Genomic DNA, 24694 nt, shown 5'->3' with positions numbered 1-24694 from the left:
GAGGATATAGGAATGGGCCTTTGAATATAACATGATGTTTGGACAGAAAGTTTTTTTCCTATTTGTCCCTGAGAAAAATTGAAAAAGAATGTGAGAAAATAAATTAGAATGCTAAACAGTAAGAGGCTTAAAGAGGTCTCAGTAAGTCCTGAAAGACAAAAACTACAGAGTCCTTTCTATCTTCAGAAATATGTTGAATTGCTCAGATGGTCAGGATGGTGGAACTCTACAGAAAGGGGCCTCCTTTACCCTGAGTCTGGGACACGGGCCTCTCAGCAGCCCTGACTGCTGCTCCCAGTCAAGCCTGAGGCATTATGCACCTGAGAGGGGAGGTGACATGCAGGACAAAAGGTCCAGCCATAAGCACAGGGGCTTTTGCAAACTCCAGCAAATAACAAACAGCTTTTGTCTGGTTTGCTGACAGGTTTATTTCTGGAAGAGTTAAATGCAGGGCTGGCTCTAGGCAAAACTGGAAAAGTAGGCAAGTCTGCTGCTTCCAGGACATTCTCCTCTTCTCCATTAGCACCATGCTTTCCCAGCTGTCATCCAGGGTCCTGAGCTCTCACTGCTGGCTGAAGCTTCAGGCCTTTCCCTTCCTCCCTCAGCAGCAGTTTCCCATTCCATCCCCTTGCCCCAAGGGCATCCTGGCCTCTGTGCCAACACATTGGTGACTACTAATAAATTAATTGAGTCACTTTTTCCAGGTAATATCCTTTCACTTTAATGATGGTTGACTGGAGACAACTTAATGGGACTATTCAGATGGTAGAAATTTCCAGCATAGCACAAAGGAAGTGGTTGAGAGAGGGAGTGGGAGAGGGGTGTGACCTCTGGGTAGCAGCTGGTTCCTCTGGCTGAGGGATGTAGAGGGAGAGATAACATGGCATCTTGAAGACTTTTCCCTGGCTCTGGATTCTAAGACAAACTCCACACAGGTCTGCTTTTTTGACATTCCCCACATAACAAAATAGAGGCCAACAATGAACTGACCGAATCCTGCTATTTTATAACCAGGTTTGTACATACCACAAACCCTACAACACGGTCATTCTTATGAGATACATGTTCTTTGAGGGTTGCCCAGCTCTGGGGCACCTGGGTTAGCAAGTAGACACTCTGATGACAAGGTCTTAGATATTCTCAATCAGCTGCACAATGCCAAGTTAGAGAAGGGATTCTACTGGTTGGCCAACTTTTCTCTTCTTGCACTTTCTTCTTGGTCCTCTATTTTTTTCAGGGTGGGAGGAAGGGTGTGGCAGGAGCCAAGTCAGTGACACAACTTGGTGCCAACTCAGTGGTGCTGACTCAGAACTCTTGGTTACCTTCATGTTCCATTTTTAGTTTAAATCATTTTCACTATATTTCTACACGATGGCTAAAGATGAAGATGACATCATAGGCAATGACTTAATTGAGCTCCCTGGGAAGGAGATACCTTGGTAGTGGCATCTAAAGGCTACTTGTGTCCCTGCTGTGAAAGACATGGAAGCACTGTCACACAGTCCTTCATGTCCTGGCTTAGCCACAAAGCCCTGGAAATTTTTCCTTCTTATTTTCACACCTATGTGCTTACTGACTCTAATCACGTGCTCTGTTCACCTGCTCTATTGCATCAGGGGGTGTTACCCCCCAAGATTGGTGGCACCTTTGCCCATGGACATCTCAAAGTGTAGACTGATGTCAGGGAGAAGTGGCCAAAATAGGATGGGTCCATTCACATCCTGCCTTCGTCCTCCCCAGCTGGCTGAACCTGTGCATGTGTTGTACCAGGACAAGGCCAATGGCAATGTAATTCCAGCTCAGGAGGTTGGTGATGAAGGGGCCTAAGAAATCTTGGGAAGAATGACAGTGAGGCAAGGAGGTGATGCCCCCACATTCCAGGCTGGAAAGCCACTTACTCTCCAGAGATGACAAGCTGAAGCTTGCACTCTATGCCAGTTGTTGCACAATGGGTGATGGTAACTTCCCCAAAATGCCCAGACCCACCAAAAAACAGCCATTACTTCTACTGTCCAACAAGCATACACACAACTCTTCAGGAAAAGAAAGAAGCATTTCCTTTCTGTGAAGCTCTGTAATTTTCTTTGGGTAAACCAACTTGACAAAAACAAGATAGGCATACTTGCAAGTCATTGACACACACACACAGAATAATCACAAGACTTTATTTTGGAACAGCCACAAAAATAGCTGAGGCATCCAGGAATAGTTTTAGGAGTGTCTGTGAGTGATAATTAAATGTGAGTACCTCCCACATAGTGATATCTTCAAATGCAATGTTAGCATTGCAGTTTGTGACTTCGTCAATGTCAGTGAGGCCCGGAAATTCTCAGTGCTGTACCAAACCCTTAAAAATACACTTGCATAAAAAAATGCACTTGCATAAATGTTGTCATTTGCACCCCAGCTGCTCACCATTCAGAGAAGTGGTTTCCAATACCCCAGGAATAGGGAACATCTGGACTACTCAGGTGAGGGCTCAAGGTGAGGTTAAAAATTTCAAGTACAGTCAACAAAAAATCATAATCTCTTTTTAGACTTCCTTTTGCAAGAAGTGTTGGTGTTGGGCCTCGTCTGCTTTCTAGTTCCCTTTCTGATGAGAATAAGCTATGATGTTCTCAGCTCTTGGCTACTGGGGAAGGTGGCTTCTGTGGTGTTGGCCAGGACCCTGAGGCATTTCCAGAAGGGGATCCTCTTTATCTGAGCCCCTGTCTCAGGCAGTTTTCACTGATGAGGCCAAGCTTCACATCTCGGCCATTTGTATCCATCAGTTTGTCCTCCTAAACAGAGTCTTTGCTTGATCTCCTCTCCTTCCTCTCTCTTTTTTTCCCAGCTTACTTTCATGGCCTTGCACATTTTGCCATCAATTCATACTCTTCATTCAAATCCAAGGTCAAATTTCACTTCCTTTATGGACTCTTTATTGCCAGAGATAATAATAACACAATAATACCTTACAAATAATAATGTTTTATGAATTTTGTATACATTATCTCATTAGAACAACCTAGAGTTCCAAAACTGGGAAGTCTTAGAGACCATCACACTATGATTTTACAGATGAGGAAGTTAAGCTCCCAGAGACTGAATATACAAGGTGTCACTGTTGTTGGCAGATCAAGAAATAGATCTGAGCTCTCTTGACTACCCAGACCAGTATTCCACCCATCAATGTCTCCTTATGGGAGCCACTTACCCACATGTTACAGGTGAAATAGCTGAGTTGAGTGACTCACCCAAGGTCACATGACCAGTCCAACCAGGCTTGTAGTCCAATACCTTCAAGGAGACTGAGTTGCTCTCCTGTTCATCAGTGAATTCTTACTGCCGAATGGCTCTAGGAGCCAGTAGGGCAAGTTTATTTCACCATTCACTATTCACATGACCTTCAGCCTTACCACATTAGGTTGTTATTATTAAAATCTTTTGACCCCAATAATCTCCTAGAGAATAAGGTCAGTATTTTATACCTCTTTAAGCTCTTGCCACCCCATTTCACTGCTCCAGTAATTAGGGCAGGGCTTTGCATGAAGCTTAGTGTGTAATGAAGAGTCATAGTTATTTAACATTCATATTACATGGTTTAGACACAAGGTGATGGAGGAAAGGAAAGGGTAGGAGTCAGAGAGGAATAAAGCCTTTTCTGCCTGGGAAAGGCTGGTGGGGCCGCAGGCACACAGGGGAAGGTATGAACTTGCCTCTGAAAGGCAAAGGGCAGGGCTTCAAAGGTGAGCAAGGCAGTGGGAAGAGGCTGTTATCACCTCCTTCCAGACCAGTTCCTCCCAACCTTCCAAGCAGGAAGGAATCTGTTCCGGTAAGATGCCAGGTCATACCAGCCATCTCTCATCTTGTATCACTCTACCGTCTCCACATGCTGGGGCTGAAGCCACCCCCTTTATGGGACACATGCCTACCCTTTCCCCTCACCAGAACTGACTGAGTGAGTAAAGAGGCCCAAGCCCTCATGCTCTAAGAACATGGGGGTGGTGTTAAGTCCAAGGTTCTGCAGTCACCAGGACACGTGTTCCTAGATTTTATGCATTCTTCTCCTGGGAGACCACAGCTCTGAGGGCTGCTCAGATAGGAGGAGGCTCCACAGAACACTTCTGAGTTCTTCTTGCCCATTCTTTTCACAAAGGCACCAGAGAGAGAGCCTCTGGCAGTGACACTGGCATTTCTGCCTCGCAGCCGAGCTAAGGCCCAGCAAGAATGCCACATGGCACTGGTGACATCTGGAGATGCCTTTGGCCTTAGCCTCTCTTCCTTTGTAGAATCTTATGTTGGTTCCTTGCCACAGTCATGCCTCTTTTCTTATTGTATTTTTCAATATTAATGACCTTTGCTCATGTCCTAAGCTCTATTTCCTTGCTGGGGTGCAGTCACAAAGAGGTAGGCAGGGTGACTGTCCTGCTAGGGGTCTTGACAGGTTCCCAAGTTCTGAGCTGCAACTGGTGGCTGCACCACAAAGCCAACCATAAGTCCTTTGACAACCTGCTAAGGTTGTGTTGTGCTCAGTGTGCCCAAGCACCTGCTGGGCTTAGACATTTCTCTAGACGTTCCCTACCAAATGTATATTATATGAGACACTTAAAACTCCTTGATCTGTGTAGAAAAATCATAATTATCTCTAAAGGAGAATAAAGTCCTATAGAAAAAAGACTCAGTAGACTTAATTTTTAATTGCAACTATAGATTAGTTTTTTCACCTAAATTCCAAATAAGTTAGATGAAACTTCAAGATTACTTTTAATAACAAATATGTGATTTTGGAAACTAGAGAGGCAAGTAGTGGAAGGATTAAAGAAAAGAGCCCCGATTTTGTCCATTCTTGGTAGCAGACTTATGAAACCGTGTGAGCCCTATTACCACATTAGTGGAAGGAAGTCCCTTAGGTCCCCAGTCATAGGTTGAAAGGTTTTGGGATATAGCTGAACCTGGGATAGGTTGAAGAATTCTTTGCCACACTCCTGACCAGGCCAGGTGGGTGGGCTTGGACGGACTGGACCTAGAATGATGTACACAGTACTGTGGTGAGAACAGCCCAGTTGGATTCCCCCAGCTGTGGGGGAGGAGGGAAGAGAGGGGTCATCAGTAATGAGGGTCTGCAAGCTCAGGTTTGTGCATTCACTTTGTCATTGAAAATGGCAGGCAAGTGTTCTCGTCCTCTTTTTACCAGTTAGAAAGTAGAGGCTCCAGAAGTTAAGGAACTTGTCTGGGACATGCTATTTTCCCACTGAAGGTACACTGCTCTACAGTGAAGTGGAACCTGCTAGTTCCTAGCCCCTTCCTTGTCTGTTGTATCACTTTGGGGACACAGAGTCTGTTGCCAAGCTGGACATCCTCACAACCCCAGAGCACCTGGCCTTTGTCTGCCCTCGACTCCTTGAAGTTCCTCTGACTCCTTTTGGGAGACTGCCCTTCTTCATAGTGCATCACTAGCCCACAGCAAGATGATATCACTGACTATGTGGGGAAAAAAATAGCATGCACTGTTACAAATGCACCATACAGCCCTTTTCCTTTCTGTTGGAAATTTCCCAGAGTTTAATGGATCAGCACTTCTTTGTCTTATAAAGCACAAGCTTGTAGCAGCCCTGTAAGTAGCAAGAACATCTGAGTGTGAGATCACGTTTGTTGTATCTCAACATAGAGATTGTTTTTTAGCATGACATAACTAATAATGAGTTGTGAAAACAGAACTTCTCTTAATTTTCAGTAATAAAAGGAATTTTTAATCCACATGCTGGAGAAAAGATAGCATCCTCTCCTGTTCCTGTATAGAAAATGCCATAAAGAACTGGTGCCCTGAGCAGAGACTGGAGACAGGATTAACCAGAGAGTCCTGGAGCTGACTTCCTCCAATTTCTGTAGTCTCCATTTTGCGCGGGCAGGTGACACCCCAAAGAGCCAAAAGCGGGGAAAGCGCACAATAGAAGACCCTAAACTGACCAGTGCTAGGGCACAGGGGCCAGAAGAGTGCGCGAGGTGGGGTCAATAAGCGTCCCCAGACTGGGGCAAGCCCGTGCACACACCCAGGTGGCGGGGGGAATCATGCTAGCCTGGGAAGCATGCTCAAGGAGCCCACATGAGAGTGCAGAGTGATCCACAGAAACAGTGGATCCCTGACCAAAGGGGTCGCAGAGCTGCCCAAAGCAGGAGTCAGACACAGACAGTAGTCTCCTGGAAGGCTGAAACAAATGATCCAAGGTCATATAGGGTCAACAACTGATATCATCAGAGGCAGGCCCAGAAAGAAAAGTAAAGATAAATAAATAAATAAATAAATAAATAAATAAATAAATAAAAATACCCGCCTACTACCATAGAAGTTTAATCCACAAAGTCAGGAAATCTAAAAGGATCAATTGAAGCAGAAGAAAAAATAAATAAATAAATAAATAAATATATAAATTAATTACTTAATAGACTCTCACAAAAATGGGAAGAAAAAGAAGTTCCCCCCAAATGAGTGGAAAAGGGGACTCCCCACAGAGAGAGCTAAATAAAATAGATGCAAGGGAACTATCAGATATGGAATTCAAAACAATGGCTCTAAGGAAGCTCAATGAGCTCAGCCAGCTCAAAGAGAACTATGAGAAACTGCAGAGAAACTATCAGGATTTTGCAGCAAACTATATCAAACTGGAAAAGGACATAGAAACTATCAAGAAGACACAAGAGGATATGAAGAATACCATTTCTGAATTGAAGAACACAGTAGAAGGAATCAAAAGCAGGATGGGTGAAGCCGAGGATCGAATCAGTGAGATTGAGGATAAGGTAGAAAAAAGCTCCCAGAAAGAACAAGAAATGGAAAAAAGACTCCAAAAGAATGAAGAGGCATGTAGGGAAATGCAGGACAACCTGAAACGCAATAATATCCACATAATAGGGATACAAGAAGGAGAAGAAGAGGAGCAAGGATAGAGAACCTCTTTGAAAAAGTAATAATGGAAAATTTCCCCAATTTGAGGACAGAAAAGGTCTCATGGATCCAGGAAGCACAGAGCACCCCACTCAAGAGGGACCCAAGGAGGTCCACTCCAAGACACATCATCATTAAAATGGCAACTATCAAAGACAAAGAGAGAATCCTCAAGGCAGCAAGGGAGAAGGAGAAAGTAACATACAAGAGGGCCCCGATACACCTAGGAGCTGACTTCTCAACAGAAACACTACAAGCCAGAAGGGAATGGCAACAAATATTCCAAGTCATGAAAAGCAAGGGCCTCCAACCAAGGCTGCTCTACCCAGCAAGGCTCTCAATTAAAACAGAAGGTGAAATAAGAGTTTCCCAGACAGAAGAAGACTAAAAGAATACATCTCTACCAAACCAGCACTCCAAGATATGCTAAAGGGACTGATTTAAGAAGATGAAGGAAAAGAGTGAGAAAGAGAAAAACAAAGGTACAAAGAGAAAAAATGAATAGGTTTCTATCAGTAATAACTCTCGATGTAAATGGGCTAAATGCCCCAATTAAAAGACACAGGATAGCTGAATGGATAAGAAAACATGACCCACACATATGCTGCCTACCAGAGACCCACCTCAGAGCAAAAGACCTACACAGATTGAAAGTAGAGGAATGGAAAAAAATATTTCAAGCAAATGGGCAAGAGGAGAAAGCAGGGGTTGCAATAATTATATCAGATAAAATAGATTTTAAAACAAAGGCCATAAAAAGAGACCCAGAGGAACACTTTATAATACTGAAAGGAAGAATCGATCAAGAAGACATAAACATTGTAAACTTATATGCACCCAAAATAGGAGCACACAAATATATAAGGAAAATCTTGGATGACTTCAAAGAAGATATAGACAGCAACACACTGATAGTAGGGGATTTTAACACCCCATTGTCAAAAATGGACAGATCTTCCAAATAAAACATCACCAAGGATATTGTGGAGCCGAATGACGCACTGAATCAAATAGACTTAACTGACATATATAGAACCTTACATCCCAAACAAGCAAAATACACATTCTTTTCAAATGCTCATGGCAGTTTTTCAAAGATAGACCACATGATAGGACACAAAGCAAGCCTCAGCAAATTCAGGAAAATTGAAATAATACCAAACTTTTTCTTGGACTACAAGGGCTTGAAACTGGAAATCAACCTCAAAGAGAAACTTCAAAAACTTGCAAACTCATGGAGACTGAACAGGAGACTATTAAACAGTGAATGGGTCAATAATGAGATAAGAAAATAAATCAATATGTTTCTGGAAACAAATGAAAATGAACAGACAACAATCCAAAACCTATGGGACACAGCAAAGGCAGTCCTGAGAGGGAAGTTCATAGCAATACAGGCTTACCTAAAAAAGATAGAAACATTTCAAATAAAAGACCTAACACTACAACTTCAAGAACTGGAGAAACATTAACAAGTAAATCCCAGAGCAAGTAGAAGGAAGGAAATAGTTAAGATTACAGCAGAACTAAATGACATAGGGACGAAAAGAACAATTCAAAGGATCAACCAATCCAGGGGCTGGTTCTTTGAAAAGATAAATAAAGTTGACAAACTTTTAGCAGACTCATCAAGAAAAAAAGAGAGAGGACCCAAATAAATAATATCAGAAATGAAAGAGGAGAAATAACAACTGATACCACAGAAATACAAATGATCATCAGAAACTATTATGAACAATTATATGCCAAGAAATTTGAAAACCTTGATGAAATGGACACATTTCTAGAAAAGTATAATCTTCCAACACTGAAGGAGGAAGAAACAGAAAGCTTGAACAGACCTATAACAGCTGGGGAAATTGAAACAGTAATCAAGAAACTCCCGGCACACAAAAGCCCTGGGTCGGACGGTTTCATAGGAGAATTTTACAAAACTTTTAAGGAAGAGCTAACACCTGTCATTCTCAGACTATTCCAAAAAATCCAAGAGGAGGGAAGACTCCCAGACTCTTTTTATGAGGCCAGCATCACCCTAATCCCAAAACCAGATAAAGACCCTACAAAGAAAGAAAACTACAGGCCAATTCTGCTGATGAAGATAGATGCTAAAATCCTCAACAAAACATTGGCAAACTGCATCCAGTAATACATTAAAAAGATTATCCACCATGATCAAGTGAGATTCATCCGAGGGATGCAGGGATGGTTCAATATACGCAAATCAATAAATGTGATACATCACATAAATAAAAGACAAAAACCACATGATCATCTCGATAGATGCAGAAAAAGCATTCGATAAGGTACAGCACCCATTTATGATCAAAACACTCAGCAAAATGGGAATAAATGGGGCATTCCTCAACGTAATAAAGGCCATATATGAAAAACCTACAGCCACCATCACAACCAACAGGCAAAAACTAAAAGCTTTCCCACTAAGATCAGGAACACGACAAGGATGTCCACTTTCATCACTTCTTTTCAATATCGTGTTGGAAGTCCTAGCCACAGAGGTCAGACAAGAAAAAGAAATAAAAGGCATCCAAATAGGAAAGGAGGAAGTAAAACTATCATTGTTTGCAGATGACATGATAGTGTACATAGAAAATCCTGGAGACTCTACCAAAAATCTCCTCAACCTAATAAGTGAATTTGGCAAAACAGCAGGATACAAAGTCAATATTCAGAAATCAAAGGCATTTTTGTACATCAGCAATGAACAGAAGAAGAAATCAGAAAAAAAATACCATTCGATATAGCAACAAGAAAAATAAAGTACCTAGGAATAAATTTAACCAAGGAGGTCAAAGAACTGTATGCAGAAAACTATACAACTTTGAAAAAAGAAATTAAGGAAGACACAGATAAATGGAAGTATATACCATGCTCATGGATTGGAAGATTAATATCATCAAAATGTCCATACTACCCAAAGCAATTTATAGATTCAACACAATCCTTATTAAGATACCAATGACATATTTCACGGAAATAGAACAGACACTTCAAAAATTTATATGGAACCATAAATGACCTCAAATAGCTGCAGCAATTTTGAAAAAGAAAAACAAAGTTGGAGGGATCACAATACTGGACATCAAACTCTAATACAAAGCCACTATACTCAAAACAATCTGGTACTGGCACAAAAACACACCCATAGACCAATGGAACAGAATAGAAAGCCCAGAAATAAGCTCAGGTCTCTATGGGCAACTAATATTTGACAAAGGGGGCAGAAGCGTAAAATGGAGCAATAATAGCCTCTTCAACAAATGATGTTGGGAGAGCTGGATGGCTACATGCAAAAAATTGAAATTGGATAATCAGCTGACACCATACACAAAAATAAACTCAAGATGGATAAAAGACTTAAATACAAGTCGCAACACCATAGAAGTCCTAGAGGAGAACATTGGCAGGAAACTCTCAGATATCCCACGCAGCAATTTTTTCACTGATATGTCTCCTAAAGCAAGGGACATAAAGGAAAGAATAAACAAGTGGGACCTCATCAAAATAAGAAGCTTCTGCACAGCTAAAGAAAACATCAGCAAAATGAAAAGGGAGCCAACCGTATGGGAAAATATATTTGCTAATGATACATCAGTTAGAGGTTTGATCTCCAATATATATAAAGAACTCACTCGACTCCACTCGAAGAAGACAAACGATCCAATCAAAAAATGGGAGAAGGACCTGGGCAGATGCTCTTCCAAGGAAGAGATACAGAGGGCCCAGAGGCATTTGAAAGGATGCTCGGCATCACTAGCCATCAGAGAAATGCAGATCAAAACCACCATGAGGTATCACCTCACACCGGTCAGAATGGCCATCATAAACAGATCAACAAACAGCAGGTGCTGGTGAGGCTGTGGAGAAAAGGGAACCCTAGTCCACTGTTGGTGGGAATGCAGACTGGTGCAGCCATTGTGTAAAGCAGCGTGGAATTTCCTCCAAAAGCTGAAAATGGAACTGCCTTTTGATCCAGTGATTCCCCTGCTGGGACTATACCCTAAGAATCCCAAAACGCCAATTCAAAAGAATCTATGCACCCCAATGTTCATAGCAGCACAATTTACAATAGCCAAGCATTGGAAGCAACCTAAATGCCCATCAGTAGATGGTTGCATCAAAAAACTATGGTACACTTACACAATGGAATACTATGCAGCAGAAAGAACAAAAGAACTACTACACTTTGCGACAACATGGATGGAACTAGAGAGCATTATGCTTAGCAAAATAAGCCAGGGAGCGAAAGACAAATACCATATGATCTCACCTATAAGTGGAAACAAAACAAAACAAACAAAACAAAACAAACAAAACAAAATGCAGGGAGAATAAGACCAGCAACACTGAAAGGAAAGGAAACCAACAGAGACAAGAGGGAAGGAGAGAGCAGGGGGCGAGGGAAAAAAAAGGGAAGGGGAAAGTCAAGGAACATATAGCAAGGGACAGGACCAAGGGGGAGGGATTGAAGCAGGGAGGGGGGAGGGGGCAGGGGAAAGTGGTGGGGGGAAGGCAGAGACAAATGTATTTGAATAAATAAATAAATAAAAACCCATAAAAATGTAAAATATGTCCTTCAAAATGTTTATGTTGTAAAAAAAACCCCAAAACTTGTGCCCTAGTACAATGCTTTCAGAGTGTGCAGCATAAAGGTATGTTCTATAGTTAATTCATGAAAATATCATCTTATTTTCTGGATATTTCAGGACTTTTAAAGATGTGTAATTTGTTATGATTTTTATTGGTAAATATACATTCAATTTCATGTGGGATTTTGCATTAGTAGATCTGTATTCATTTTCTTAGAGAAGCCCTCCCTTGCCCCAATTAAGTTTCCAGCCCCATAAAATCTAGACTGGCCCTTGCCTGATGGACACCAGGGTTTGGGGAGACCAGTGAGACTGTAGGCATGGAGTGTGAGCAGGGGTGTTTGCTAGAGAGGGGAAGGCAGGTGCCAGCTTGTGAGAGGCCCTGTGCACCATACTAAAGAGCCTGAACTCTTACTGGGGAGCCAAGGGAGTTTTTAAACAGGGAAATGGCAATATGAGATTTGTGTCTTTAGCTAATCCTAGAAGAAGGGAGTAGTAGAATGGTCTACAGAGGGAAAAAAGTGGTGGAACGGAGGACATTTAGGAGGCCAGGGCAACAGCAGGAATTGAGGTTAGACCCTCCTGGGAAGGGGGTGACAAAGAGAGAGATTCAGAGGCATTTAGAAAGTAGACTGGGTAGAATTCGGTGTCAGAGGAATGTGTGTGGGTGTGCTAAGGTGCTGGGACCAGAGCCAAAAAAAGTGAGTACAGTGGGAGGGAGGGTGATGGGCAAGAGGAAACCGGAGTGTGGCCTTAGGTGGCTGGGAGGGTGGGAGTGCTGTTCAGAGAGAGCCCAGGAGGAGCAACTCAAAGGTAATGAACCCAGTGTGGGCTCAAAACAGCCCACATACTGACCTGCAAAGCTAAAAGAATGAGACAATTTAGGTCAACGAATTATTTATTTATTTATTTATTTGTAATTTTTCTCCCCCTCATACCCCTCCTCCACAGAAAAAATTATATATTTAATGAGCCCAGTTACATGCCAGGTGGGTATGAGGTGCAGGGGAAGACTGAACAGTGGCTATAACACAGCCCTGAGCCCAGGGAGAGGCTCATAAAACTGACCCCTTTTTGCATTTTATTTGACCTACACAATATTTTAGTTAATTATTAAAAATAGAAAATGTCTTCACATGGTTCAAAAATCAAAACTTACAAAAGGATATTTGCAAAAAGAATCCTTCCTGGAGGTGAGCTTCTTGCATATCCTTAGAGATGGTCTGTGAAAATGTACCAGCAATTATATACAGTTCTGCAATGATGCTTTCTCCACTTTGCTATACATCTTGGAGGCAGTCACATGAAGATATTAAAAATCTGAGTTATTTTAATAGCTGAATACTAATTCTTTATTCATGTATACCAACTTTTATTTAGTCAGCCTCCGATTGATGGCATTGAGTCATTTTACATATACATGAGTGTGCTGCTGCGTCAAAGGACATGTGCACTTATAATCTAGGCACACATCGAGAGAGCAGTTTTTAAAAGTTAAATCTGAATCTGTATTTAATATTTTTGGTCTCCAGTTCATCATAGTCCCCACAGTGCCCTACTGCCAGATGGTTGTTACACGCCTTTCTATTACCTGCCTGACTACAACGGCACTGGGCAAAAAACAGAGGTTTAAGAATGAGAGGAGGACCTGGTTCTGGTCCCAGCTTCAATACTTACCCTATAATTATGTTTCATAATTATGAAAAAATATATATAATTATGGAACATAATTATAACCATGTCCAAGTGTTTTCGAGAGAATTTAACAGGGTAATGTATATAAGAATGTTGTGTGAAATGTGAGGAGTGTGTGACTGCTTTTGGTGATGATGATTGGTCTCTGTCCTGGGCCAGTATAAAGGAGAGGAAGACCCTATGGAGAGGCAATCCCTCTGTCTCGCTCCTGCCCTGGTAGCACTGGGTGGTAAGGAAATGTAATACAGAATAGATCAGAAAGCCTGGGAGACCAGGGACCTTTTCTGTGTTGTTCACTCTTGTATCCCAGCTTTTAGAATACTTAGTAAATGCTCAGTAGGTGTTTGACGAAAGAACTGGAAGAATGGATCTCACCCTGTCCTTTCTAAATGTTCTGTAACTGCTCATATGGCAGGTGGACAGCTGTGGTAGGGAAGTCAAATTCTTTCAGTTTCTTGCTTATGCAGGCTCATCATACTGGGTGGAATTGTCTTCCCCTACTGCACCAGAAAACTCATTCATGTCCCACTGAATCTTAGAAAGTTATCTTATTTGGAAATAGGTCTTTGCTGATGTAATTAGTTCAGTTAAGATTGGTCATACTAGATTAGGTTAGACCCTAAATCTGATGGCTGGCATCCTTATGAGAGGAGAAGGCATTTAGAGAGGAGAAGGCCATAGATGGAGACAGAGATTGGATCGTCTACAAGCCCAGGAACACCAAGGACTGTTGGAAGCCACCACAAACTCAGAGGATACCTGGAACAGATCCTGTACCAAAAGCCTCCAAAAGGAACTAGTTCCCTCACTTTACAAAGGAAACAGCAATACACACACACACACACACACACACACACACACACACACACACACTACACACAAAATGCTGATAAACGTTAATGTTTTTGGTGTGTCAGATGCCATTATTATAAAATGCAAGCAAATTTAAGAAACCATGGAAATACAACTAGGAATAAAGTGAGAAGAGTGTCAGGTACAAAGGTTTGAGTGTATTTTTAGTGCTTGTGACAGCTTTCATTCATGGATCTCATAATGTCCTAATATGCATTGACTTGTTACCTACATTTCTCTGTAAAACAGCCATCAATATCAATTTCATCTTACCGAAGGGACAGACTGAAGTCATCATGGTTTCTGCCCGTTGAGTTTCTCTATTTAAGTAAATCAACCTACACAAAGAACAAACATAAGTATATCCATGAAATAACTTTCTCAGTTAAAGTTAAGCATATATGAACACGCTAGCAATTGCAGCATCTCTTCTGCTTCTTTGATTTATGTTGCTAATACTATCAGGCATTTATCCAGCACCTTTTCTTCTGCTCCTTTTTCTTCTAGTAGAGATTGCCTCCCATTACAGAGGATAAAAACACAAGATTGTCACTTCCCTTGCCTCTCTTGCAGCTGCGTCATGGGCCTGAGAGCCAATTATGGCCAATGGACAAGAAGGTGTATCTGCTGAAGGCCTCCCTAAGAATGCAAAGAAAGTAAAAAAAGCTTTCTGTCCTGCCTTTTGGTGAGTTTGTGTGAAGATGCTGTCTGGGCCAGTGGCCACCATCTTTTGACCTCAGAAGGGGAGAGGAGGACATGAAGGACAAAACCCAATTTTATGAGGTGACATAAAATCTTAAGAATTTCTCTCATGTGATATATTAATCAACTTTTATTTTTAAATCTTCCCAAAATGGAGTATTCTGTTAATGACTGAAAGCATCTAAAACAGACTTAGTGTCCAAGCCCATTCCATGTTTTATATATAAAAGCTTCTGTTTTATACCTTTATCCAATATCCTCAGTTGAAATAGTCTATAAAAGAGGTAATTTTATCAGCCTGTAATCTTTATGTTTGTGTAGGGTAAAGGAAAGAGGCTTGACCTAAACAATTAATGACTGTAAGCCATAGAGAGTGTTTAATATTTCTTTCCCAAATGTACAATCTCCATTCTCGTCTCCTGGTCTGGATGTGTTACATAACCTTGTCCAGTTATGAAAAATTTACGTGACTTTTTCTTTGAAACAAAGCACCACATATAGGGATATACTAATGATTGCATCATTTTGTTGCCAGCGGAAATAGGGCTCTTCCATGGAGTCATGAGAAGAGCATTTTAGGGATCCACGCATAGGATAATGAAGTGTAGTAGTAAGGTTTATTGGAGTAAAAACAAAGGACTATACCCAGGTGCCCATCATCTCATTCCTGACCAGGCAACTTAGCTCTGTCTCACTGTGGAATAAGTCCTGGGCCTGGTGACATAAGTGCCCACCAGGAGGACCAGGATCCAGAGCTGTAGTGCCATCACCCTGGGCTTCAGTACTCCAGCATCCTCTCTGTTCTTGGCTACACTCCAGCCCTGCTGCGCTGCCACAACCAGGCCCAAAATTAGAGCTGCGCAAACAAATTGGCAAGTGAATGTGCGAACATGTGCTATTGAGATGGGCCCTTGTTAAGCTTTGATTATTTTACCTCAGGCTTGGGAGAGAGCAGCCTTTCTTTCAAAATAACCAATCTCTTTCCTAATCATTCACAAGCTTGTGCTGGGTCCTCCCCAATCTAATTTGGTCTTTTTTTCCAGGTTTTCCAGATTAGACTCCTCCCCTTTATGTCACCATTTGGGTTCTTATGGCACATGCCTGAAAGTTTTGCTTTGTCATCTGGTTTCTACTGAGCATGTGCTTACGTCCACGCTGTGCCATCTTGGCTTCTACAACAGAGGACTTTCCCCTTTGCTGTTTATTCTTCCCTCTCATTGTCCAGGCAAGTGGACCAGTGCTGCCCATCCCCAGAATGGAAAGCTAGTCCTTTCTCCCTACACACGGTGATGGGGGACAGGGGAATGGAGGAATGGTAATCCTCTTGGTGGGGATTTGGCTCTCACCTGGGGGTCTGAAGCTGTAACTTCCAGACTTAAGCCTGATTAAGTGTAAGTTCCAGACTCAGCTAGGCCCAGCCAGTCTAGCTCCTTTCTCTTTTGTTAACTCCTAGCTGCCTGTACTGACATTTATGCTGCCAATACTACCATAAATATATACTTTGTTAGGCATATATTGAATGGCTACAGTATACTAGGCTATGTTCTAGATAATTGGGAAATAAAGAGGAGTGAGTCAAAACCATTGTCCTTAGGGACTCACAAGTTGGTGGGGGAATTAAGAGACAAATAGACAATGTGGCCAAAACCCAGACTCATATCAGCCAGGGTCTTGGCAGAAAACAGATAGCATGATCAGAAAGTCTAACTGAAGTGAGTTTAATTAAACCACTATAAGATAGTGTGAATGGGTTTCATGGATTGAACAAGAGATGGTGACTGGTATATGTGGGAGTTTTCAGCACCCTTGGACCTGAGGAACAGGGGGAGGGAGCCATGTAGTGGAGCCCAGAGAAAGCTTGGGGCCAGAGCAAGTGCAGCTGCCACTGCCCCATCTTTCCTGGCTGAGCCCAAGAACCCCACCAGAAGTTAAGGGCCAAGAAGCCAAGTGAAGCAACTGTGAAGGTTAGACCCCTGGGGCACAAAGGGCAGGAAAGGGCAGAAAATGAAGGAAGAGTGGGGTATTGGGAATGACCAGCACAACACTAACACTTGGTTTTTCCTCAGCTATTGTTTCTGTTAACTTTAACTATTATAATTACCTATTTCAATTTTTCTAAAGTGAGTACTTTTTTGTACTTTAATTTTTCAGAGAGGTTTATCTCAGGCCTTGCTAGGAAGGGCCATCCAAACAGCAGCAGAAAGCCCAATTGAATCTTAGAGAATGTATAACTTTTATACATCATCAACTCTAGCTCAGTTTAAAATTCACAGCATCCAGTGCCAGCAGCAGGTCTGAGGGAAAAATGGTAAGGATTAAAGAGAATTCTCAGCTGTGTGTGCACAGAAATTAAGTGTGACTCCTAGGAGAGGTATCTGGGGAGAAGGAAAAGTGTGTACTTCACCTGTTTGGGCTTTAGCTCAGGGATTTGGTACAGGACAAACTCAAGACCAGTGAACCTCATTTTACTGAGATCAACATTCTGAGAAATAAGAACACTTAACTTTTAATGAACTTGAATTTCTTTAATCCAATTTATAATTCATTTTCATGCTACCCAGGCTAACATTGAAATCTTCATTCATTAATTCAAATTATGATCCATATGTCCTTCCCTAGAAGCATATGCATGTACTTTTTACTTTTTTATGGCAATGCAACAGCAGTTTATTGGGAAGTACTTGTTTCCCAATAGAAAGACCAAGTTCTCAAAAGCATATCACTCAGAGGATGAGAACGTCATTGAAAAAAGCACATCCACCCAAGCTAGTCTCCATGGAAACACTCACATCTGAATTACCTGCCAGTTGTCAGTCCTTATTGTGACTCTGTGGACTGCTCTTAGAGATCTATTTCCTCTTCCCTTTCTAATTTGATTGTGTGTTTTTTCTATAAAATGTACATATGCATATATTTTAAAGTCAAATTGTCCTGACAGGCTTTTTATGAAAAACAGCAGAAACTCCTTAGCATTTTTTACTTCCCAGAAGCAGCCCGCTAGCCATGAGTTGAGCTTATTCTTCTGGCATTTCATTCCATATCTCAAAAAAACACATTATGTGCTTCTTCCTGAAATTTTCCGTTTTAGACGCTATCTATGGACTTCCTCTCATGAAGGGTGACAAGTCAGGGATCGTACACCACCCCCAGCCATTGTACCCCTACTTCCTTCAGACACATTTCTCATCTTTCCATCCTCTCAATATAGCAGTACTGAGTGGTTATAGCAGTATTCAGTGTTTTCATAATTGTACTTATAAATGCTACTCACAGCCAAGTCACAGTATACTAGGATTACTTTTTTCTTTCTTCCACAATGTTAGGTTTTCCTTTTCTTTCTCATACAATATTTTTTCCCCCTCTGGAGCTTATCATTGTATTGTGTGTGTGTGCACATGTGCATGTACATGCTTAACTCTGTGTCTTTGTTAGTACTATCCTCTCAAACTCTATCCTATTTGTGGAAACCTCCTCTCTCTGTATTTTAACATGTGAGGACATCTATCAGGTCATTCTTCCTGATAAAACATCCCTGTCATTGCCTTTATTTTCTGTATCCCATTTCTTCCTCTTCTATGGCTCCCTCCCCTATTTTATAGACTACATCCTTTAGCAGCTTCCTGAGTAATTTCTTGCTAAGGTAAATTTCTGGAAATCGTGCATGTCCTCACAGGTCTTTATTCTCTTCTCACATTTAATTGTTTGTTTGTTTGGGGACAGAATTCTATGATAGAAATAATTTTTTTTCTTGGAATTTTGAAAGTCTTGCTTCATTAATGGTCTTCTAGCTTCTGGAATTGATGCAAAGAAGTCTAATGTCATTTGACTTTAGACAAAAGCTAATTCTTGTTCTATTCTGTCTGAGTAGTCTCTGCTTCTATAAGGTACTCTTTTTTTGTTGCTCTGTTGTCCATCATTTCTGGGAGGTACTTTCCCCTGAGCACCTTGCCTGATGATCCTTGGTGGTCAGCATGTGAGAGTGGGCCATGAAGGACTGACCAAAAGCCTTGTGTGGTTTGTCACTCATGGTCTACCCTGTGGGAAGGCCAGGCTGGCCATTTCCTTAGAAAACCCCAGGATCAGTGTCTTTGGGTATTTCCCTCAGAAAAGACACCTGCAATCTTCTGCTTGGAAAGTATATGGCTGGTTGTCAGGGTCCTCATCTTCAAGTGGCAAGGAGGTTGAGTTTTGAACATTTACTTATAAACTACCTCTTACTCTCCCTGTCTCCATAACCTTCCTTCAGCTACACTTGACAATCTAAGTCCAAGCAGCCTTGGATTATGTTTTCCAGAAATAGCTCCAATCTGCCGCTGAACCTAGCCACTAATTACAGAAGGTTTTATCTAGCCTTCCTCACCCCCACCTGCAGAAGCACTTGCTTCCACAAATTAAAATTTTTTCTTTCTTATTGATTCCAGAGAGAAGGAAGGGGAAGAAGAAAGAGAGAGAGAGAGAGAAACATGAATGTGAAAGAGAAACATCGATTGGTTGTCTCTCATATGTGCCCCAACAAGGGATCAAACCCACAACCTAGGAATACACCCTCAATGGGACTCGAACCTATGACCTTTTGATTTGTGGAATGACGCTCCAATCAAGTGAGCCACACTGGCATCCATTACCTTTAAACAGTCCTGGTGATCTTGGTTTTCTTCACTACCACGTTAGGCTGTGAAAGACACAAAAGGCTGAAAGTTATATTTTCACTTGCCCATCATGCCAGTTACTTGAACATCCAAAAAATAAGGGCTAAATCTCATCTGACCTGAACCACTTTTGGACCGAATGATGCTACACTAGCATATGGCAGATGAACTTTTCCCATGTGACGGACTTCTCTATGTGTCCTACAAGTGGGATTTCTTTCATCATAAGAAGCACCTCTTTGAAAAAACATGGTGAGTTAAAAGGCCTATGCATGTGTCATTAAGATAAAGAGGGTCCTGAAATGGGTGCTTTAGATCTATTGGAACATTGAGAGTATATTCGGGGTATTAGTCAACAGCAAAGCAGCCTCCATACCCAGATGAAAGATAACATAAATTCAGATTTTTTGCCAGAATTTATGTTAGAGATTTTCTTACACCATTCCAACCTTAGCAGTTTAATGTAATCCACCGCAGGTGGAACTCAGCTGTGCAAATCCAAAACCTCTTCCTCTTTCACTTCAACTGGAGGCCTTTTGACTGTATATTTCTAGATGGTGTTAAGTGGTGAGCAGAGTCCAAAACACCCTGAGTTCAGGAAACTCTCTTTATCTATCATTTGCCAATAATTACTTGAAGGTCATTTTTAGAAAATTTTTAGAAAAATAACCTTCTCCTTCTAATAAATTGTGCTTCAGTCTTTCCTCCCTGGGGGCCACATTCCTGAATACTGTCACTGATGTCGCTCAGGTATTCTTTTAAAAGCTCCGTCCTCTGTGTGGACTCTTCCCAAAACTTTCCTACATTTAAACTAAATAGGTCACATTCAAATGCAGGGGTGCTGTTTCCATGGGGATGTTATAAACGCAAATTTAAGTTTCCGTTGGTACTTTGAGATAGTCACTCTAAAATTTCAAGGTAATATTATTAGGTTTTGTTAGAAACACATTGTGCTATTAAGTGGATCTCTTGAAAAAAATATGGAGGCACCTGGCTGGCAGTTCTCTGTTTTCTGAAGGAGTGGGTAACCTACTTTTGCTCAGCTTTTGAAAGTGAGCGTCTGTGTGTGAGTGTGTGTGCAGCTGTGTGCACGGGGTGCCAGGCACATACTCTTCACCAGCAGTGGATTTTGTTTGTTAGGTGCCAGGTGAGAACAAGGTACCATTATGAAGAGAAGCATTACCTCACAGCTCAGAGACTTAGAGGACACCACACCTGGAGTACTTCATTCTGTTTCAGGAAGCTTAGTTATGGAAAGATGGGGTGTTGGCTGAAGGGCAGTCAGGACAGCAGAAAATAAGTAAAGTGATACAGGAGATGAAAGCTGCCAGAAAGGGAAAGAACATCTCAAGAAAGCAACTAACCCCATCTTTGATAACTTACCATTATTTAGTAAAAGTCTAAGATATATTTCTCTATTTTTGAGAGAATTCAAAGATGAATGAGCACCATCCAGTTCCTTCTGTCAGAGCATGTACAATAGAGAAAAAGTGGCCAAAGTGGCCAGAGTTATTGTCATATGTAAACAGCTCAAACTTCCCTGGCCTGCTACTCATACTTATGAGCAGAGTGTTGTTTCATCAGAAATTTTAAGTCTCTGAGCTCCTGTTATACAACAGGCATCATCAAGCTAGACAAACACATGTTACACAGGCAAGCACTCCTATCTTCTACCAACAAAGTATTTCAATTGAAAAGCAAAGCAAAGTCTAATGTAAAGAGGCACTGTGATTTCAGTTACCTAGAAATGCTCCTGTGAAATGCAAAACTCGAAACCAGGCAAAAGAGGGATGCAAAGAGAAACAGGCTCTCTGAACAAAATCCCTTCTTCCTGGGATCCAGAAACAATTAAACATACAGTCATGGGATTAGAAATGGCAAACAATGACAAGTGAAATATATTAATTTCTGATGTACAAGATGTTAAAGGAAATAGCCTAGAGCAATAAAGCTGTGTTACCTCACAGTTATTGTGCTTGATGGCTCAAGTGTTTCCTATGGCCACTGTAACAAAGTACCACATATTTAGTGGCTTGAGACAACAGAAGTTTATTATCTTACAGTTCTGTAGATGACAAGTCCAACAGAAGTCTCCTGGGCTAAAATCAAGCTGACTCCCGGCTGAGTTCATTTCTGGAGGCTTTCAGGAGAATCAACTCCTGGCCTTCTCCAGCTTCTGGAGGCACCCACATTCCTTGGTTTGTGCCCCCTTCCTCCATTTTCAAACCTGCAGTGGCAGTTGAATCCTTCTCACATTGCATCATTCTGACCTACCGTTTTGCTTGCCTTTTCTACTTTTAAGGAAACCTGTGATTTCATTGGGTCCACCCTGATAACCCAAGATAATCTGTTCATTTAAGAGTCAGTTGATTACCAACCTCAGTCCCCCATGTCACATGTTATGGGTTGAATTATGTCCACTCCCCAAAATTATATGCTGAAGTTCTAACCCTCAGTACCTCATAATGTGACCTTGTTTGAAACAGGACCTTTGCAAATGTAATTAGTTCAGATGAGATTATACTAGAATAGGGTAGGCTTCTAATCCAATATGATTGGTGTCCTTAGAAGAAGACATCCATATGAAGACACACAGAGAGAATGCTATGTGCAGATGGAAGCAGAGATTGGAGTGGTGTTTCTGCAAGCCAAGGAATGCTCTGAGCAAACAGAAGTTAGAAAAGGCAAGGGAGCGTCCTCCTCATACAGGCTTCAGAGGGAACATGGCCTTGGCCACACCTGATTTCAGACTTTTAACTATCAAAACTGTGAAAACATAAATTTCTGCTGTTTTAAGATACCATGCTGGTGATACAGTCATCCACCTTTTAACAATGAGGTTACATTCTGAGAAATGAGTTGTTAGGAAATTTTATCATGTGCAAACATCATAGTGTGCACTTACATGAACCTAGATGGTATAGCCTACTGTCCACCTAGGCTATATAGTACAGTTTATTGCCCCTGGGCTACAAGTCTGTAAATCATGATACTGAATAAAACAATATGAGATTAAATCAAGCACAAGAGAATATAATACAATTAAGAGATACTGCAAATGTGAGATGTATGAGGCTGCTGCAATGTAATGCAGCATACTATTTTACAGCAAACATTTTTAAATAAGTAGAATGAGTACACTTTAAAATAATGATTAAAAAGTATAGTATGGTAAATACATAAAGCAATATATGCAAAATAGCCATTTATTACATTATCCAGTATCATGTCCTGTACATAATTGTGTCTACTATGCTTTTATACAATGGGCAGTGCAGTAGATCTGTTTACACCAGCATCAACACAAACATGAAAGCAATGCTTTGTGCTATGGTGTTATCATGGCTATGATATCATTAGGTGATTGAGCCTTTTCAACTCTTTTATAATCATATATATATATATATATATATATTTTTTTTTTTTTTTTTACTAAAACATTGTTATGTGGTACATGACTGTATTTTGTTATAGCAGTCCCAGGAGACTAACACGCACGGTAGCATTTTCATAGGTTCTAGGGATGAGGCTGTGAACATCTTGTGGTGGGCACTATTGTGCCTATCACAATGGCCTTCAAAGAATTTTGGATTTGGGGAACTTCCAATGAGAAGGATTGGTAGAAGTAGTAGAGGGTGTTTGGAGACTCTCTTCCATGGGTCTTTCAAGTTTCTGCACATCATGAGCAGAAGTGCATGGTGACTTTGTTCCAGACTATATTTTTAAGAATATTTGTAATAGCAAATGGTCTTGAAATATGGGACTAGTATCCACCGCTGGAGCAAAGATTTTTTTTCTTTTTACTGTGAGTGTAATAAGGAAATGTCTCCCTCCAGGGCAAAGGTCAGGCAGGCTTACTGTCCATTACAAAAGGTTCAGGTTCCCAAAGCATGGAGCTCTGCTCTGGTACCAGAGCCCACCACAGGTACAGGTCACCTGGCCCACTTACCATCACTTTGTGGGAACTGGATTTTAGGGAACTGGCATAAATGCTGATACTCTGGCTGCTGCTATGACTGCAGGTTGAAAGCTGTTCTTTGTCTCTGACCCAGGCATTGCATGTCTTTGGCCAGCATCTTGGGAATCTGTGGCAAGCTAAGAACAGGGTAGCTTGTAAGCAGAGTGAATCTGAGGGCCCTTGGTACTTGACAGAGGGAAAATCAGGTGGAAAACTAAAATGTGAAAGAGAAGCTGCAGTGAAGTACTGTCACTGAACAATTTGATGTAAAGGTCAAACTTCCAAGCACTTCAGCTCACCTGCTTTTGGCATCATTTGCTTATCCCAGTGGTTCTCAAAGTCAGGTCTCTGTACCTGCAGCATCAGCACAACTTGGTAATGTAGCTTCTTCGGCCACATCCCAGACTCAGTGACTGGGGAACTCAGGGTTGAGACCAGCCACCTGTGCTTTAACAGCCCTCCAGATGATGCTGGTGCTTGCAATTTGGGAACCACTGACCTGCCCTGTGGTGAGTACTCCAGCTGTAAGCCCTGGTGTGTGTTTGTGGAGCATTTTCATGAGGGGCACTGAAGCCTAGCATGAGAGCGAGGCCAAGAGAGACACATCACCTGTCCACTCTTTGTTGCTCCCCTGACTCCACTTCAGTGAATCATGGTGGTGTTTTTGCATTTCCCATAATGTTCGCTCTCACCATCCTCACACTTAAAGTAGACCAGGCCTTTAACTAGAGGGACATGTGAAATCATTCTACAAAATTTTTTCAACATTAGCAACCCTTCTTCAAGGAGTCAAACTGGACCCACTTGACCCTTCCCTAGGGAAGGAAAGGTGAGAAAGAGAAGGGAGGATGACTTAGGAAGAAGGCTTTTGGGCATCTCACGGAGGCAGGCTTTGCCCCAAAGCAAAAAAGTAACCTGTAAGAGGAACACTGTGCATGGGCCTGGCACAGTCCTTGCACATGGAGTGGCCTGTGCTGTCTGCAAAGGAGATGCTGTTTTTTCTGGTGGAGTCAGTAAGATTGCATGAGAAGAGGGAGAACTGTACACACACACACTTACAAAGATAGTGAAATGTTCTCTGTACCTATACAATTACGACTTGCGGGTCAGAGTAAAGAACAAAGTCTGCAGGAATTATTCAAAGGCTCTAAGAAGACCAGGAGAAGCAAAACAGATTCAGTAACGTGTGGGGGGAAATGACTACCTGAATCTCAAAGTGGCTAGTACAGTGTTTTTTATTTTTCTTTTCCCAGGTAAAAATTACTTTGAAAATCCTCCTTATCTGAAGCTCAAGAACGGAGTGAAG

The sequence above is a fragment of the Pteronotus mesoamericanus genome, unplaced genomic scaffold (genome assembly GCF_021234165.1).
Source record: "Pteronotus mesoamericanus isolate MK-2021 breed Mesoamerican mustached bat unplaced genomic scaffold, CSHL_Meso_final contig_121, whole genome shotgun sequence".
NCBI lineage: Eukaryota > Metazoa > Chordata > Mammalia > Chiroptera > Mormoopidae > Pteronotus > Pteronotus mesoamericanus.
The sequence above is the reverse complement of the archived record's forward strand: the minus strand, read 5'-3'. Positions refer to the sequence as shown.